This window comes from Denticeps clupeoides, chromosome 5 (genome assembly GCF_900700375.1).
Source record: "Denticeps clupeoides chromosome 5, fDenClu1.1, whole genome shotgun sequence".
In the NCBI taxonomy this organism is placed as follows: Eukaryota; Metazoa; Chordata; class Actinopteri; order Clupeiformes; family Denticipitidae; genus Denticeps; species Denticeps clupeoides.
In genome coordinates, this window is record NC_041711.1 from 31,228,301 (window position 1) to 31,246,888 (window position 18,588).

Below are 18,588 nucleotides of genomic sequence, written 5' to 3' on the forward strand. Positions count from 1 at the left end.
TCAGGAATTAAATTTGGTTCATTCACAACAGAAACATATTGTTATGCTCTCTATTCCAATGTTCTGCAGGCTGCCATCTAACGAATAGATTTTTTCCAGTCTTTCAATCATTTATATTCTGAATATAATAATAAGGAAAGGTCATCTTATGTAAATAATATTTTACACCTAGATGTGTATGTAATATTTTGCACCAAAGGATGCATGGGACGGATGATTACATCCTCCCCAGAATTGTGATGTAATGATTTATATTATATTACAGTATATTTACAGTTACAGTTTCACTACATGAAAAAAATACAGTTATATACGATACTGTGTAATCTTTATGAAAATATTAGAAGAGTATGCAGTGACAGTGAGCAGTAGAACCCATGTCATGGTTGCTATAGGAGACATATTTACGCAACGGTTGGTAATCACTTAAGGTCCACATATGGGCGAGACTTCACAGACAAGTCTGCTGGTGGTCCACTGTGGGCTCAGATCCAGCCTCACGGCACTGTGTATCAGCCTCGAATGACAAATGACCTGTGGCACAGCGTTTAAGATAATGGAGACGAGAGGGGAAATGAATGGAGAGAGGCGAGATGCCCATTTGCTGCTGCAGATTTATATAATATGACACTAATCCAGCAATCTGGGGCCAACGCTCGCCCATCATTCATTATGGGGACTTTGCTCAGGATGACTGTCTCATAAAATCGTGTGTCATCAAGTGTTGTTTTACAGGTTGGACTCCAACAGTGACAACTCTCCTGGCCCCAACCTCCTGCATAAATCACCTTTATGAAAGCTGCAATTACCTGATTACCTGGCTGGGGCCGTCTGGCACGCCAGAGGAATTCATTACCGCCTGTAATTCCATTCAAATTGCCTGTGAACTCTGAACTCAGCCGTGTCAACAGTAAATGTCACCACAACCCCAACAAAGTGGCTGGGAAATAAGTGATGCTTTGAGAGGGCAGCGAGGCAGAGGGCGCCGCCACATGTCTCCCATCAGCAGCAGAAAAACCAGACCGGAGTGAATCTGCTGGAGGAGGACGGCGGGATGATTATTCTGGAGTTTTCGCTCTGGTCTACTGTGGTCTACTTGTGGTCTACTGTATTTACATGGACACACAGATACCCTCGTTCTCATCATGCAATTCGGACCCATTGCCTCAACAAAATTCACACTCCAAGCAAGTCAGTGTTGCACAAACACTATTAACTGGCATACATGTCGATGTAAAGAAAAGGCCCAATCACTGTGGAGAGCTCATACTGTATCTGCAGGGCCACAATGCATCTGAGGGATCATCACGCGGAGACTGACTTCACTCTTCCTGTCCCCTCTGCACCTACCCTGCGTGAAGCGTGTTGACGCCGCTCTGAAAAAAGGCACGCAGCCGAAGTGCACACTTGAAGTGATAGAAGTTAATTTGTTCACACATTCATAAATTCATTAGGCTGACTTCCCAGTGTATCAGTTACATTAGGGTTCATTAACTTCTTTTTTTCCCCCTTTATATTAGCTAATTAGCGCAGGGGTGGCCACAAATTAATTACCATCTCATACAGCCTCTGTGCAATTGCATTCTGTTTATTTAGTTGCTCCTATTAACTTTTAATCTTTTTAAAACCCTAAAAAAAAAAGCAATTAGTATTTTTTGATAAACAAAAAAAAAACAATGATGGCTGGGGGATAATCACCATCTATGCGTGCCGTCCTCAGAAAGCAATCCTGCTGGCTAATTTGACCCTTTAACCCTGCGAGGACCAAAATGGATGGGTCTCGGTGGGAGACGGAGAATGGGCTTCCAGAACACAACAGATTTGGAAACGTCCCCGCTCTATTTGGATGTAGCGCTGTGCGCGGTTGGTAATGGACTACTGCACTAATAGCCATTTCTGAGGCACCTATCTGATCTTCAAACGGATTTATTGTACGCTTCATGAAATCTTTATAATGCAGTCTTTTGATTCATATTAAGCACCCTGCGTTGGCTATTCATTGCAAGGAAAAAAAACCTGGTTCACAAGTGAAGCATTGAAAGAAGGATGTCGATTAGCATGCACCTCAAACAAAGATGGGGATTTGTTTGTACCCCGTGTCTCATTTGCAGGCAGAAAATCGGAGAGATTCGACTTTCAAAACATGAATTTTGGGCAAAACCGTATCAGATCAGTAATGTCTTTGTTAAACAAGACAATTTGTTTGCACTTTTTTTGGACAAATACTTAATAGTAAGTAACTGTGCCTTTGATATATTTTCCATTAAGTCACCAATGTGTGACTTAGTGAATAACTTTTGAGGGTACGTTGCTAGTTTAGTTCATGAAGATCACTTGGTTATGGATTTGTCTATGAATATTCAAGGAAAATGATTTAATGTTGTGTACTTAATGCAATTGATAATTGGCAGTAACTCTTAGATGATTAATGTGGGGCTTTTACACATCTAAGGCATCCTCAAGACCATCATTATTTCTGTCTGTAATGATGAGTTTAAAATGGGAAGAGCCCATGATTGACAGCTCTCATGCACACTAATGAATCATTTTTCCGGATTTAAACCCACTCCCTTCAACAGCTTAAGCAGTGTTGCCAGATATTTGATTGTTTCAGCACAAAAAGTTTGAAAACACAGAAAATGGTGAAACTATCTTGTAAGAACTTAACTTCTGAGACTACTTTGCATACTTAAATGAGAACTGGGTTCCTCGATATCTATTCATGACAAACAATGTCTCCCGAGCCATTAATCTCAAAACCGCCCAATCTGAACGCAAGTTCCTGTCGACCACAGATTACACACTGGCCACACCAATTAAGGAACAACGGCCGGGATAAAACACTTACAGACACACATATAAAACATGTTTTTTGCAAGTCCTGACTCTACAGACAACATATCTCGTTGCATATCGATGAATAAAAACAGTGTCTGTATCATTATTTTAATAATTCCGCCATCGCTTGGACTCATATTCAGCAGGGCTCAGCAGGCAAGCAGCTCTGCTTCAGCAGAGGCCTTACTGCGCTAAGCCTGTCGGCTTCTATGAAGCGAGCCATTAATACACAGCCACGTGCAAGAGGTCATCCCTCTCCGTATTCCCCGTATTGACCACAGTTGTTCCTTTTATTACTAGCAAGTTTTTTTTGAAGGATGATTACCCTGAATGATGTCAATGGAGGGATGGAAAGATCGACCCATAGAAAGAGAGAGAAACAAAGGTGGGGGAAGCGGTGAAGGATGCTACCCCTGCCCCCACTTTTCCCCCTGCTCGCAAATTGAGTCACATCCTTGCCTCATCCATTATTTAGAGCCGATTGGACTCTCTTGGCATCTATGGATTTGATAATCATTCCGATGTCCATATTAAATATGTGACATAAATTTCCCCGCAGGAGGCTGTCAATGAAGGGCCACTGGAGACTAACTAAGGGGCAATAGAAGAACTAATGTATGGATATGAAGGGGCATTAGACTGTGTGTGAGTGTATGTATGTTGTGTGTGTTTGTGCGCTCTAAAAAAAGTGTCATACGTCCACATATATATGTGGGTCTGTGGCTGGGTGGTAAGGTAATGAATTAGTACATAAATAAAATGGAGAACATGATAATAAAAAGCAGCATCTGCCCCCTCTCGCTCTCTGTTTGCAGTGGACTCTTCCTTCTCTGTGATTCTCTGCAGCTGGAGGCCATGAATACTGGCCTATGCACCCCAGATTAAAGCATAACAGATGTTTCTCTGCGGGCTAAACAATATATCACCCCCTGATAACCAGTGACAAAGGCTCTTCCGTGTTGTGTCAGAGTATACGAGTGGGACAGGCTGGAAAGAGTTGGGGGAAAAAGAGCCGCGGATAAGGAACGCCAGTGTCTGAGAATGACTTACCTCGCCTTTCCGTGCTCTGTAGTAAATGCCGGGGTTTATAAGATAGATGGTGAGCAAGCAGGGCTGAATCCCTACAGCCTACAGAGTGGATGGATTTCTGACTTTTGAAATGTGCGTTGTACACTTTTTTTATGAACATGAATGATCTGGGCAGCACTTATCTTAACATTAGATCGTGACCAGTCGCAGTTCACCGGCACCAGTCATGAATCCCAATAACAAATGCCAGTCTAGATCTACATGAAATAAATGAAAAGTATTTGATTCTGCCTGTAATGTAGGATTAAACTCTGTATGAAATCGTATGAAGTGACGGCACCATCGCTCCTGCATGGTGGTGCTCGGTAGTTTGACACCGGGGTCTGTGGGAGGGTGTGCTGCACTGCTAATTCACAGAGCATGGCCAATCACACTCCATTACCGTTAACTTGAAGTCAGTGGGGACTTTACAGACGTGATAGTTGAAATAACAAATATCTTGAATTTCCATTCTTATTTTTTCTTCATTAAAACAACTAAACTATTTGTGCGTAAAGGTGACTTTTCTTGACATTGAAGCACAGGAACAATGGATCGCTAAAACAAGAAACAGAAGGCGTGTCTGTTATTCAAGCTTGAAACAATTAAATCATATTATCATTCTCTCGTTAATGCCGTGTCTGAACGTAAAAAGCTCAGATCATGCATTTGCTACAGATAATTTGTGGCATGCAAGGCCTGGCATATTTAACCACTGATCATGTTAGCTGTGACAGGCGGGCTATTTTCAGCCTCATAAAGAAAACATGATTACAACCAACCAACAAGTGCTGCTGAGATGTCAACAAAAGGTCAACAGTAAAAAAAAAAAAAAAAAAAAACACTCTACACATTTCAGATTTTTTTAAACCTACAATTAGTATATATATGACACAGTGGCATAATCATTGCAATATGAATATTCCATAATTTAAAACATTTTAAACATTATAAATTGGAGTCAGATGGCGGCCGAGGAGCAAATTCACACAATATCATGTGACACGTGGTTTACAACGATTTTGGGTCATAAGAATCGCAAAACTGCAATTAACTCATTATTAATCACACAGTTTGTCAGCTCTCAATTTTATATTACATTCATGCAGAGCTACTTCCAGTCACTAATTAGAAGCAAGATTTATTAAATTGCATTTATGAGTTTTATGTCATTTACATATATCATTCAGTCTTCTTTTTCTTGCCAGAAGGGGGGGGGGGGTGTTTCAATTAAGCTGCTGAATAAGTCTACTTAAGCTTCACTGCACCACTGCGTTATTGGAGAAGCAACCACTTACAGTTTTCCCCTCCTTTATCAGAAATGAAAACTTTCTACATGTTACTGGAGTGTCTTGTCTAATGAGAAAATCAGAGAAACCTTTGAGTACCAATGGAGCAGGGAGAACCAATTCAATAATAATTAACCTCATCTACTCATCTGGCATGGCTCATCAAGCTGAAGGAAAATTTCCCCGAAGTACTTTTTTATGTGCACGAATGACACATCTGAATGAAAAGGAAAGACTTTTTTTGTAGTGTTTCGATGAAAATATTTCTTTAAAGAAATACTGCTTGACATACGTAGACCATGTGTATTCTCCCTTGTGTTGCTTGTTTCCGGCGGTGAGGTCAGTGCACTGGGCTGTGCTGCTGCCGCTGTCAGGCGGCTGCACAGGTAATATCAGGCCTTCCTCGCTGCACCTCATGGGCTGGCAGGGCCAATCAGGCGGCAGCAGCCGGGTTGATTGGACTGACATACTCCATCAAAGCGCGATGTCCGGAGAGCCTCGCTGTCTCACTCGCATGGGGCTGAACACTGCACTGCGCAAACCCAGGCAGGGATGGGGAAAAAAAATAAAATAAAGTGCTTTCCCATCTTTTTCCTCCTTCAATCCCCAGGAGGATGTTTCATATATAGATCAGGGGGGATATGGCCACAGAAGGTTGATGTGAAGTAATGACATGAGATAGTTCAGCCATTGATAATGTGGTGTGATATATGGCAAGGAGCCCGTGTCGGTAGAGTTTTTACTTTTAAAGTGAAAGTAATGCCTGTTCCTGTTTAATCAAACCTTCAGAAGGACAGAGACTGGGCCAAAGTGACCATAGAGTGACCTGCACCATACTACTGTCACGTGACTCCCTGTGACATTGATGGCATCACAGTAATGTTAGTTCTGAAAACTCAGTACAGTTGCTGATGATTCAATCATGATGTCTCTGTGTCTGAATTAAAACAAAAAAACACCCCAAATTCTACCTTATAAAAAACTGACTATTGTCATTGATATCTGCAATAAAAAAGTGGATTTTTTATCAGTTTCTTGACATTTTAATTACACTTTCCATACCAGTGCATTTATAATGTATTATTAGTATACATTATCAATGTACAATTTGTAATTACTGATGTTCAGAATACTTTCTTTTATTACTATGACTTGACCACTGGGTGTTACTTGTTTACTTATACAGATCCGCAAAGCTTGCATTGATTATTCAGCACCAAGGAGAGTTTCTTGGTCATTTTATAAAGGCTGCATGACAAAGTCGTCAGGTGGCCAGATTTGTATTCGTGCATGCGCACAAATGCACATTTCATGCATCCAAATGCTTCCTGTATATTAAAAATTCCAAGACAAGTGTTCTCTTTTTATGATTGTCTGGTGTGACAGAGTAAAACAGTTAAGCCTGTTTGTATTTCCGACTACACCACACATTTCATATAAAACTCTTAATGCTTGAAGGCAATTAAGTATTCTGTATAATTGGAGTGGCTTTAATCATCTTTAATCACCCAAATATAGTCTAAAATTAAAATGTTTATGAGAACATGACATTTTGTGGGAATGATAATAACCCAGAATCCATTCAACAAACATGTTCAACCTTTTAATTATCTGTAATGCAGAGAAATTACACACTGTGTGTCCTTCCCTTCTTTTCTCTTTCAAGCATTAAAGGAAAATACGACTAACGCTGGAAAGTATTTTAAAAGGAAAGATTTTCCAAACACAAGAAACCGTGTACAAGATGTCTTACAAATCTATCAAACCATTTGTCCTCTTACAATGACGTTCATTCCAAGAACAGGAAGTGTACATTAATGGATTGGAAATGATTTAATGGTGAGACTATGCAGAAAGCAGGACATTTTTTCTACTTAGAGGAAGTGTTAGAAATTTGTGAAAAACTATCAAGGTAACTGCCAATCATTACCCTTTAGTTTACAGACGCACAAGAAAAAGAGACACAACGAAATGCATAAGTGGCACTTAGACAGCAGTTACCTCTTGATTGTATGATTAGTATGAGGCAATTTGCTCGGCGGGAGGTCAGAATGGGCAAACTTGTAACAGTAACAGCATGTGTCCTCCAACGCAAATATACTACACAAAAGTACCCCGCCAACTTCACATGGGAGGAATAATAGCAATCTCATCCAAGACCTCGGGGGTGATGTCAGTACCCGCACATGCCACCCCACAGACTCTCCTAACGACCCATAATCCTCTGAGTCAACAGCACTGGGACAGCCTTTGGATAGGCAGCTGGAAGAAGCAGGGACACCATTGACACATAAGCTGAAAAGAATGGATGGATGGATGGGCTGCATAAGAAAAAAAAGAGGCACAAAAGCAGATAGAGCACAAAAGTTTAAAATAGTTGTGTAACAGGGCAAAATGTAATCAGGGAACATACCATTTTATTAGTAGTAACATGAAGAAAATTAAGATCATTCTGGTAATTTTTGGTCCTGTGAGTGTGATAATATATACTTACCTAATATAAGTTGCCTGGTTGTCTGTCTGGATGCAAGGGATGCGAAATTCCCCCTGACCCGTGCAGTTTAACCCAGACCCCGGCCCATTGAGGGCTGCACAATAGATATATAGGCTTATGCATAGAACCCGTCTGTTTTCCCAGGACCAGGAGAACACGGGTGTGCGGGGAGCTGATCGGCGGTGTGGTGGAGCTGTGGTCATGAGAACAGTGTAATTATTGCTGAGCGCAGGGGCACGTTTGGCCAGTTCAGCGTGGCAGCCAGGAGTAATGGCACTTTTATTCATTATCATTTTAATAACGCCTCTATGGAGAATCAGCTGGAACAAGCCAGGAAACAAATTAGGAAAGAAGCCTAAGGAATATTTTCATCACTTCCATTCTCCATCTTCATAGCATATGGCCACTTTCTTATAGCCCAAACAGCACATTTTTAACACACAAATAACAAAAACAATAATAAAAGCATCCAAAAAGAACCATAAAATACTTAATAAAATTCGGAAACAAAGAATTATTATGGCAGAGACATACGGAGCGGTCGAAATTGATCACTGCAGCATTTCATTGGTGGCGGCGGCATCTGATGAGGCTAACAAAAACTCTGAATGGATTAATTCACTTCATTATAGAGCAGAAAGGTAGGAATTATAACAGCCTCAATTAGTGCGGAGCCATAAAGCTAGGATAATGTAAATGTAATTTCATTTCATTTAGCCACCATCTGTTTGCTGCTATTGAATGCACTGTAATATTTAGCCGTTTTCTTTTATTGGTTTGTTTGTCTCGCCTCTGACAAGAAAATGTTCCGCCTTTGAATGCAAGCATTTGTGCTTGTGTGTGTGTGTGTGTGTGTGTGTGTGTATGTGCCTGCATGCAAAAAATAAAAAGTTCCAGTTGGAAGGTGCCTAGAACTATAACATCAGGAAAGTGCTAGGATACATCAGAATTAAGTTCTTCTGTTAAGTTATTTTATTATTATTATTTTAAAAAAGGGATCCACAGAAACCACAGATCCCACCCAGAGAAATCTGAGAGATCTAACACAACAAGGCCAGTCCAGACATTACGGGATCAACAGCCTCTGAAAGCGATTATAAAAATCAAATCATCTGTCCCTAATAGTCCCTCAATAGTTCCATAGTAACCTCTCATGCAGCGGCCTCATTTGGTCACTTTTTGCAAGCTCTGAAAAGAAATGGGCCAGGCGGGAGAAAAGAGCTCGCACTGAGCGGCCCGGCCTGTCTCTAGGGCATCGTCTCTGATGCTTATGCCCTCTCACTGGGAGAGTGGCTTTGCCAGGGCGCCATATGGGAACTTGAGCCCTTTTTTTTTCCGTCATGGATTCTTTTCTTCGTGTTGTTTTTGTCGTTGCCTCCCTCTCTCTCTCTCTCTCTCTCTCTCTCTCCCTCCTTTTACAAATAACCAAATGTTGATGGCACTGTTGAAATGGACCATTAAATACGTGTGAGTGTAAGCCTGGGACAAATCTTACATGGAGTGTGTCAGGGAGCGGGAGCGTGCCAGCCTGCCTCAGTCAGCAAGCAGCTTTCTGCCGCCGCTAATTTGATTATTATATAGTCATCTCCGAAGATTAAAGCTATTCAATTAAATATTCTAATTAACCTGAAGTATTAGGCAAATGATGCTAATTACAAATATTCTCTGGAGAGCCGCCACGATGAAAGCCCCGGTTCGGGAATGATGCTTCAGCCCAGTGTATCGTGTCATGATGTCCTATATCACAGGCTCAGCTAATATCAAATTCACTGCTAAATTTGCCTAAACCTCATTTGTTTAATGGCATTAGCATTTTGTTTGAAATTGTAATAAACGTGCGTAGCGCTTTTCAGTGCACTCTTGGGGTAGCTTAGTGTTTCTGTTTACAAAGCCGGGACTAACCTCCCCTATCTCGGTGGGTGAAGAAAGAATTCTCCCCTTCCTCTCTTTAACTTTAATGCACGCATACACACTTGCACTGAATCTGACGTTGGCCCATTAAGCATACGAAGCTGCTACAGATGGGGGGCTGGAATGTGTCATTTCTCGCCATTAAACAAAGAAACGGATTGTTTTATGTAACAGATTTCATTAAATCAGTGGTAGTATCTGGATTTTAATTGCAAATTGCCTACTTTATGAGCACCATCACCAAGGTTGCGGCAGGTTTTTCAGCTCTTTCAGGCTTTTTTGCAGAGCACAAAAGAGAGAAGCGAGGGCAAACGCAGGGGGAAAGGACGATTTTCAGAAGTACACAGCAATGACAAGCACTGTGTGGCTGAAGCATGTACCCAGGCAAAAAAAGAGAGAATGTTTACAACCCTGGGAATCATGAAATCATCATTTTTGACAAAGGTTGGGAACCTGTCTAGGAGTGGAAATGTGTATGTGCCTGCACTGATTACTTTATATTCATAGTTTTCCCACTCCAACCTCCTGAATATGTCATGTGCATAATGCTGCTTCTGAATGTGGCATTGTAGTCACTCCCAGCAACGTGTTTCATTAAGGCAATTTTCTCACTGCCTAGGAACATCAGCGGGGCGCCATTCCGAACAAAGACAGAGTATGACATCTTATCCAAGCATACATCTGCAGGACAAAACTATACTTTATTAAAAGAAAATAGGATTTCACAAATGTTTTGACAAGCTGGGGGAGGAGGGGGGGCTACAAGGGTTTGGGTCGCCTGCATGCTCCGTGTCTGAGGACTGGGCTTGCAGAGAAGAGAGCTTTACAGCTGGTTCTGAAGTAGGGAGAATTATAACTCTATACGCCCTGCCAAGTGTGGGAAAAACACCCCTGGAAAAAAAAACGTCACCTTGCAGGACACAGAAAGAAAACAAATATTCCAGTTTTCCTGTCCAGGATACCTTATGCATTCCTATCATCAATGGCAACTGATAAAAAAAAAAGTCATTTGCTAGTGACAAAATCAGAAATGTCATGTAGTTCCTTTCTGTCCAGTATAAACAAATGTAAAAAAACAACAAAAGTCACTGTTAGATCTGAATAACTGATGGTTTGACACTAAACTGGTATTGTCACAGCTGCTGCTTGCCCGCCAGGCCACCAGAGGGTACCAGGCCAACCTCGAACTTGATGATCCAGAAGGACTACACGTCTGGGACAACAGACAGTATAAAGAGGCGAAGAAGAGCAACAACAACCGCTAACTAATTTGTCAAATTTAATATTAAATTGCTGTAAGATGTTTTCTGGACTGATTTTAACTCATGCTGACTTCCTCTGAACAGACAATGCTTTTGTCATTTGTCAAAAATTGTCATTGCGAAACATGACTGCCTTTTCCTCCATGACTAAGATTCCAACCCCATCTCCGATGCTACATCCGCTCTCAAAACCATCCACGCTTGTTGACCCCGATTACAGCTGGCTGCCTTCCTGTTTAACTACTCTAGGTTGGTGCCCCCTCAACTCTGCACACCCCACGACCTCCTTCTGCCACAGTGAAACCCAGCGGCTCCGACCATGCTTCTGAATGCAGCTGCACCCACTCGCCTTCTCAAGCTACTGCAGGACCCCAGCACAAGCTCCATTGTTCTGAGTCCTCCACGTGGCTCACATCCTCGTTCCTAACAGACTGGTGGACGAGCAGCATTCTTTCACTTCATGGCCATCAAACAAAGAAATCGGAGTGATGCCAATTACACCATCGAGTTCTCGCCATCAACCTGCTCCTTTTGGCCCTGCCATCTGTGTTCTGTTCTTCCTTCCTGAGCAAAAGGCCATGCAAGAATACATCCCTGGCCAGTGGCATCATATGGCCCTCCACTTCCCCTACAGCAGCACCCTTCTTCTTTGTGGGAAAGAAAGATGGGAGCTTGCGGCACTGCATCGACTACCACCTTGTGCGAATCCAGGACGGGGACGATTGGAAGGCCGGTTTCAACACACTGATGGGCCTCTATGAGTATTGCATCATGCCCTTCGGGGTCAGCATTCCAAGCCTTTGTTAACGATTTCCTACCTGATATCCTCAACCTCTTTGTTTACCTTGACAACTTGTTGGTCTTCTAATCTGACCTCCCAACCTACACTGGCCATGTCCAGACCGTGTTGCACTGGTCCTTGATAACATACTCTTCTTCAATCTGGAGAAATGCTAATTCCATGTGACGCACATCATTTTTTTGGGCTTCAGCATCAGTCCTCAGAGGATCACCATGGACCCAACCATGACCACCGACTAACCTACCCCATCCACCATGCCAGCTGCAGAACTTCCTGTTGTTTGCCAAATTTAAATGTTGCTTCATCAGGTGGCTCAGCCCCTAACTTTTCTGCTCCAGGGTAAGCCCACCCCACTGCTGTGGATGCCTTTGGCCCAACAGGCCTTTGACAACCTCAAACAGCGATTCACCATGGCACCAGTTCTGATCCACCCAAAAGAACTGAAGTACCTCCGGTCTTATTGTGTGGGGTGGCCCTCCACTTGGGGCACACATCTCCTCCTGGCCAACCTGGCAAGAAACCAACATCTGTCGGCCACTACTGGTCTCTCACCCTTCAAGGCATCTTGCACAGTCCCCCATGTGATTCGAGGGTCTGGTCCCCACCGTAAACCTTTGCTTCTGCCAGTCATAAAGAGACAAGCAGCGTCTATGAAGAGTTTTTTTTTTTTTTATTTCTGGTGACTTTTTATTCATTACACTTATTATAACAATTAATAAGTGAATAAAACTCAGATAATATTTCTTTAAATGTCATCCTGCTGACTGAAAACAGTTTGTTTGTATATTATAGCCATTATGCAGCCCACGTCAAAATCCATACAAAAAAAGATGATAAAAGGCAAATAACATTTGCTAATGCAATTAAAGATTCATATTGGTGTGACAATTGTCATAAACTGGTTAATTTAAAGATTTAAACAGACTTTAATGCCAATCATTAGACCATGCGGCTCCTGTGAACCAGACATGCCACTGGACAGGACCAAAAAGAGAAATACATGGAGGACAACATGGATGATGGTCGTTTTCCTGAGCGAGTACAGTACACCTGTCTCATTAGAAGAGGCATGCTGTTGACACAGTGCATTACCCTGGACATAATCCTTCTGGATCTGAACGGGATTCTCTAAGCTTCTCATATTGCTAAGTCTCCCTTGAGCCTCAGGGACAAGCCTTCAACACAATAGGAAAACCCCGACATTTTATAGAGATCAGCATGCTTCCACGTATAGATACAGCTTATGAATGCTGCTTGTGTGCTTATCAGCATCACAGTTGTCAGAGTAAGACATATGGGACTACACCTACAGATTTTTAACACAAGCCAGTGTCTCTGCTGGATGTGAAAGGTCCAACAACCAAAAATAACCTATAACCAGCTGTCTTTACATTTAGAGCATTTATCAGACTTACAACCAGTAGTTACAGGGACAGTCCTGGAGCAACTTAGGGTTAAGTGTCTTACTCAGGGACACAATGGTAGTAAGTGGGATTTGAACCCGGGTCTTCTGGTTCACAGGCGAGTGTGTTACCCACTAGGCTACTACCAACCCTGCCATCTTGCTGTGCTGCAGGTCAGCTGACCATATGTGACCAAAATGCAGCCAGGGCCACCGGCAAGTGTGTAAATGTTTATGATGAAAATGCTTTTAACAGGTTCATCTTGTTATACGTTTAATTAAAAATAAGTCAAGTTAATATGATTTTTTTCTTGTCTTTTTTTTCAAGACTGTGAATGGAGCACAACCGTAAAAACACAAATACAGAACGAAAGGTAACAACAAAAAAAGACTTTTAATTTCACTGCACACTAATCATTTACAGACACTTAAGAGGTGGCCATGAGAACACCATTATCGTTTGATCTCACAATTAATTCCCTGCACAGCACTCTATAGAGTACACTGCATAACCAGAACATCAGAGAGGATGTTCATGTGATGATAACAATAAAAAACATGTTTTTTTGTAAGGACATTTAGGAGATCTTCCTGGAACCTGGAGGACGTGTGTTATATTTGGCAGTTGGTGTCGCTCTGTGTACAAAGGAGACGTGTGCAGATTGAGCAGAAAGTTGCGTCACCATGGACAGCCCTCCCAGCACAGTTACAGACTTTACCCCCTATCCCCCCCAGATCATTACAAATTATCAATGTCATAGAGCGAGACAATAAAGTCTGATTTGGACTGAGAGAGAAATCAAAGTCAATCACAAAGCCCTCTCTCCTGCTATCGACTCTTTTTTGTAAACATCAAGATGAGGAGATTGATTATTGAGAAAAGTTAAAGCAACGTTGACTGGTTCTTTTCTCTGCCCCGTGTCATTTCTCTTTCCTGTCCAGCCTCACATTTCATTTGTCATTTGTCACAGCCTGAGCGACTGGATAACCTTCTCTGATATAAAACACCAGTCATCCTTTGTCTGAGAACAGAACGTACATGAGACGAAGTCAGCAAAGTACAGAACAAACCCTGAGTCCACCGACCGCTTTGTTCACTCTATAACTTCCTAATCGATCAGACAAATAAACTGATGGTAGAAATTCATCATGGAGTCCAGTGAGATTTTTCATATCTATTATATTATGTAAAACCGACCAGCCAGTACATTAAAAGTGAGAACAGGCAATTATATTGTATAGCACGATGACAGCTCTTGAAGTTCATATGTGTGTAGTGTGTGAACCTGAAGGTAAAGGCAGCTAGTGAACTGCTGGAAACCTTGATTCTGGTTATGATGAAGAAGGTCAGACAGGTAAGAAAGGACCTGTCCATTGCCAGAAGTTCATAGAACCTGCATGCGAGCATCAGAACTGGACTACAATTCAACAGTAGAAGGTGGCCTGCTCTGAATAATTACTGTTTATATGGGGAGGAGATGGAAGGACAAGGCACATTGGAAGTAAGGCAAGATTGCTGCACTCCTAACTTACAACAGGATAATGCATCCTGCTGCACTGCAAGGAACATTGCATGGAGTTCAGACCATTCCCAAACCAAGCAGTTAATGGATTTACTGCTATCACCCTGGTGCTAGATACAACAAGACACGTTCAGAGGTCTCAAAAGGTCATGCACAGATTAATGTAGGTGGTTTTAATATTGTGGCTGATCTGTTATAACATGGCTTTTTATCATTTAATTGAACGTGTTAAAAAGTGTCTCTTTTACTCACTCCTTCATCTAATTCAGCCTTCAGATCCATCTTGAGGTCTTCGTGTATAGAGACAATAACAGGCCTGAAAAACAATCCCCTCTCCTGCTAAGAGAGCCGCAGACCCAGTCCTGTAAATGACATGAGGCGGCTGGCTAACAAAGCAATGTTTAAGAGGGAGCCTGGCGCATCAGCGAGAACCCCTGAGCCTTCCAGTTCCGCGCCGCGGCAAAATGCAAATGTCAAGTGACACTCGACGAGTATGTGATAAAGATTTAATAGAGAAAAATGGGAGGCGAGGATATTGGCCTAACTAAGACACATCAGCTCACTCCTCTCGAGGCGCCTGGCGGTGCGTCTGCCTGCCGCTGCCGTGGCGGGGGAGGCTCTCCACTGAGGGGCTCTCGTTTCACTTTGCGGTGAGAAGGCAGGTAATTTTACTTCCCTCGGAGGGAGATGGCACGCCGGCCCTGAGCACACGGCCTGTGCGGCATGGTCCTGAGGCGAGCAGTCACACTGAGGTAGGTCTGTTTTCCAGTGACACACACAAAAAAGGTTTTGGCTTGATCGGCAAATGAAGAGTGATCTTCTCTATCCACGTCTAATGCTCCCACGCTGACAGTATTAGCTTTGCATATACAGTATGCCCATGCACATTTTGACATGCAGTTGCAAACTTGCATTGTGCATTGGCTATTATGACAAATTATTTGGTTTGTTTGCTTTAGTGTATTGTGTTATGTCAGGAACCATAAGGACGTTTTTACAATTTGCAGTAGTGGGGAAAAAAATTAGGTTTACCTATTAAATTCAGCAATCCACAACCTTTTTTTTTCCAATGGGATTGTTCCATCTTGAACAAACTGAAATATTGTTAAAACTACCTAACTCCTCACAATGATGAAGAAAAACAAATTAATATAACAAAAGTACAGAAAAGTGATTAGGAATAAATATAAAACTAGGTATATAAATTGTGCTGTTCATTCAGCAATAATCCACAAGCTGACGTGTGAAATGCAAAAAGCTGTTGGGTAAAATGTTCTTTTGTTTTTGATATTTAGAAATAACAATTTAGTTATATTATTTGATAATTGTTTGTAAAAAAAATGCATAGGCTAGTGTGCTTGGTGATTTTGATGGTAGGAACAACAGATCATATAAGCACTGGTACTGAGGGGGACCCATAATGTACATACAAAGACGCTCAGCCACGCCAACAACGCTTCAAAAGGGGGATGTGAGCTGTAAAAATAACCTTGTCTCAGAGCGAACATCAGCTGGTGGAAGGCTAAATGGAAAGGAAGTCAACATGCCAGGCACCCTCAATATATCCTCCTCTCTCCCAAATTGTCATTAGCAACACCTTAGAGGTCAAACGTGAGGGAAGCGGAATAAAAATGATCCCAGGGCGAGGAATTCTATAATCACACCTTTATGGAGGTCAGCAGCTTTTGGGCCCCCTATCCACCTCGCCGTCCCACAAATCTCCCCTGAAATGTAAAAAATTTAATTTGTCAACATGTTTACATCATATGCTCAATCACTGTCGCCAAAGTGGCAGGGGCCGAGCGGCCAGCAGCGGCAGCAGGCAGGAACTCGGAGGCAGGAGGACGGGAGCCTGATTAGGCCCTCACGCTGGAATTGTGTCGGACAGCCTAGAAATCAGATTATTAACTCTGATACCAGACGCTCTGTCTCCTGGCTGGGATTAGCATGAAAATTTTGATATGGATCGATAAGCAATCTCTGCCTTCCACAGCATCTCCACAGGCTTCATTAATCTGTATGTATGTTTATGTCAGAGAATTAAGACATCCCGATTACTGATGATTTCTCTCTCCCACTCTTCCTCCTCCCACCCTTCAGGGAATGGGAGGGCCACAATCTCAGAGAGATTTATTAAATAAAGCACCAGTGCTTGCTGTTTGTTTAGGATACTTATATAAAAGGCACTTTCCTTTTAAAAGAAACTAAAAGGGAATTCCATGTAACCGTAAGGAACTTTTTCATAACTATTCAAATAAGAAGTATTGTAAACGCTATGGCAGAACCCATTTATTTGAATGAAATATTACCGCCGAATTACAACTAATATTTGGATTTTTTTTCTTCTTCAATCCAATGAAAGGACAATGTGTTTCATGCAAGTTGCGCTCATTGCAGTGAAATAAATACTTGATATTAACAGCTGAGATATACAGGCAAACAAATAACCTGCAAAATGTCAGTTGTAAAAATATACCTGGGTCATACAGTAGAAATAAATATATATTTTTCAAAGCAGCTGCAGCTTAATCCTAAGCTTCTTATCTGAAGATTGTCATTCATGTAAGAAATGGAAGTTAAGAGATGGGGCACTGTTGGAAATATGAGGACAGTGAGGTCACACTGCTGCCCGGGACTTTTGAGAAACGGACTGCGAGTGATCTGTGAGGGACTTTTTTTGGCTATTTTTAGACCACTGTCCTGTCTCATTGTTTTCTTTTCCCCATCTTGAGCAGTTAGGGTAAACCAGGGATCTGGACCTTAGAACATGGAGCTCTCCACATTTAAAAACAACAATCGTCGAGCCAAATTTGAGGTCAATCAGGTGTGCTGGAGCAGGGAAATTCGCTAAACTGCCAGTTCTGAGCTCAATTTCTACAATACGGGACCAAAGCAAAACAAGCATGAAAATATAAACGCACGTTTAGAATTCAGAATCTGGAATTTTTTATTTAAATACATTCATGCAGTGACAACATAAGTCCATTTCCTAAAAAAAGTTGTTGAAAAAAGATCCGGTGTGCTTCAGCCAGCTTTCGGGACAAGAAAAATCATCTCTCTTTCACTATCTCACAAATGCTGCGAAAAAAATGAAATTAATATCTGCATAAAGTGATTATAGATACGATGTGTGCTCATCAACTGTAACCTAAAACCTGTAGAGTGCAGGGCCGTGGAAGGTAAACAGCCGCCTGTGAGGATGTATAATTATGACCTATACTGAGCATAATTAATCTACCACTTGTCATTATGGGAACATGAGTCCAGACACGTTGTTAGAAGCCTTTTAGTGCATTTAGCCACGCCGGTGTCCTCTGCATGCCCTGCTGTAGGCTGTCTGACCGTGGTTTACCACTCAAGGCCATTATCATATGTAAAGCTGGATTTCAGGAACGCTTCATGAAGTTACTTAAGGAAACACGGAACAAAAAGCATTTATAAGGGAAGGGGAAAAAAATCGATCGGGCCTTGAGTTTGACATTGATGAAGTATTTCTTACAAAGTTAACACAAGCCATTTTACGACTTGATGAACTCCATTACAAGTTGGGGGTGCACCGCTGCAAGTCGGATTAAGACAGAGCATCTTTCGACTCCTCCGTGCAGTGATGGTTCTTAAATATGACTTACTTGTGGGCCGAGGTACTTTGAAGTTCAAAGTAAATTATATTTGCTCTGAATTTACATTTCATTATGTCTCCTGTCACAAAAGAAGGTCCCCTACATTAGATTTCGCAGAGCAGCTTGGGGGAGAAAGGACACGCATATTATTTTTAGCCTTTGCTCCTTTTCAGTGTGAGGACTATGCATGTCAATCACGCTGTAAGTGGATACGATTGGCTGGGAGACTGTGGTTTGTGGAAGAGGTGCTTTTATGTCTCCTCGTATGAGACTATTGAACCCAGGGTCAGGTTCAAATTAATTAAAGGCCCGTAATTGAAAGTGCTCACTAATGACTGCAATTTTACCCACCCAATATTTCATATTTCATCATTAAACA

General features: G+C 41.9%; 1 long non-coding RNA gene across 2 annotated transcripts in view; it reads left to right on the forward strand.

Annotated features, from left to right (window-relative positions):
• LOC114790055 (uncharacterized) overlaps positions 1–13,274 on the forward strand; it is an 85,629-nt gene extending 72,355 nt beyond the window's left edge. For both annotated transcript variants that reach the window (XR_003749757.1, XR_003749756.1), the window contains one exon: positions 10,740–13,274. This is a non-coding gene — a long non-coding RNA (uncharacterized LOC114790055). The remainder of the gene's footprint in view (positions 1–10,739) is intronic.
• Positions 13,275–18,588: the final 5,314 nt, after the last annotated feature.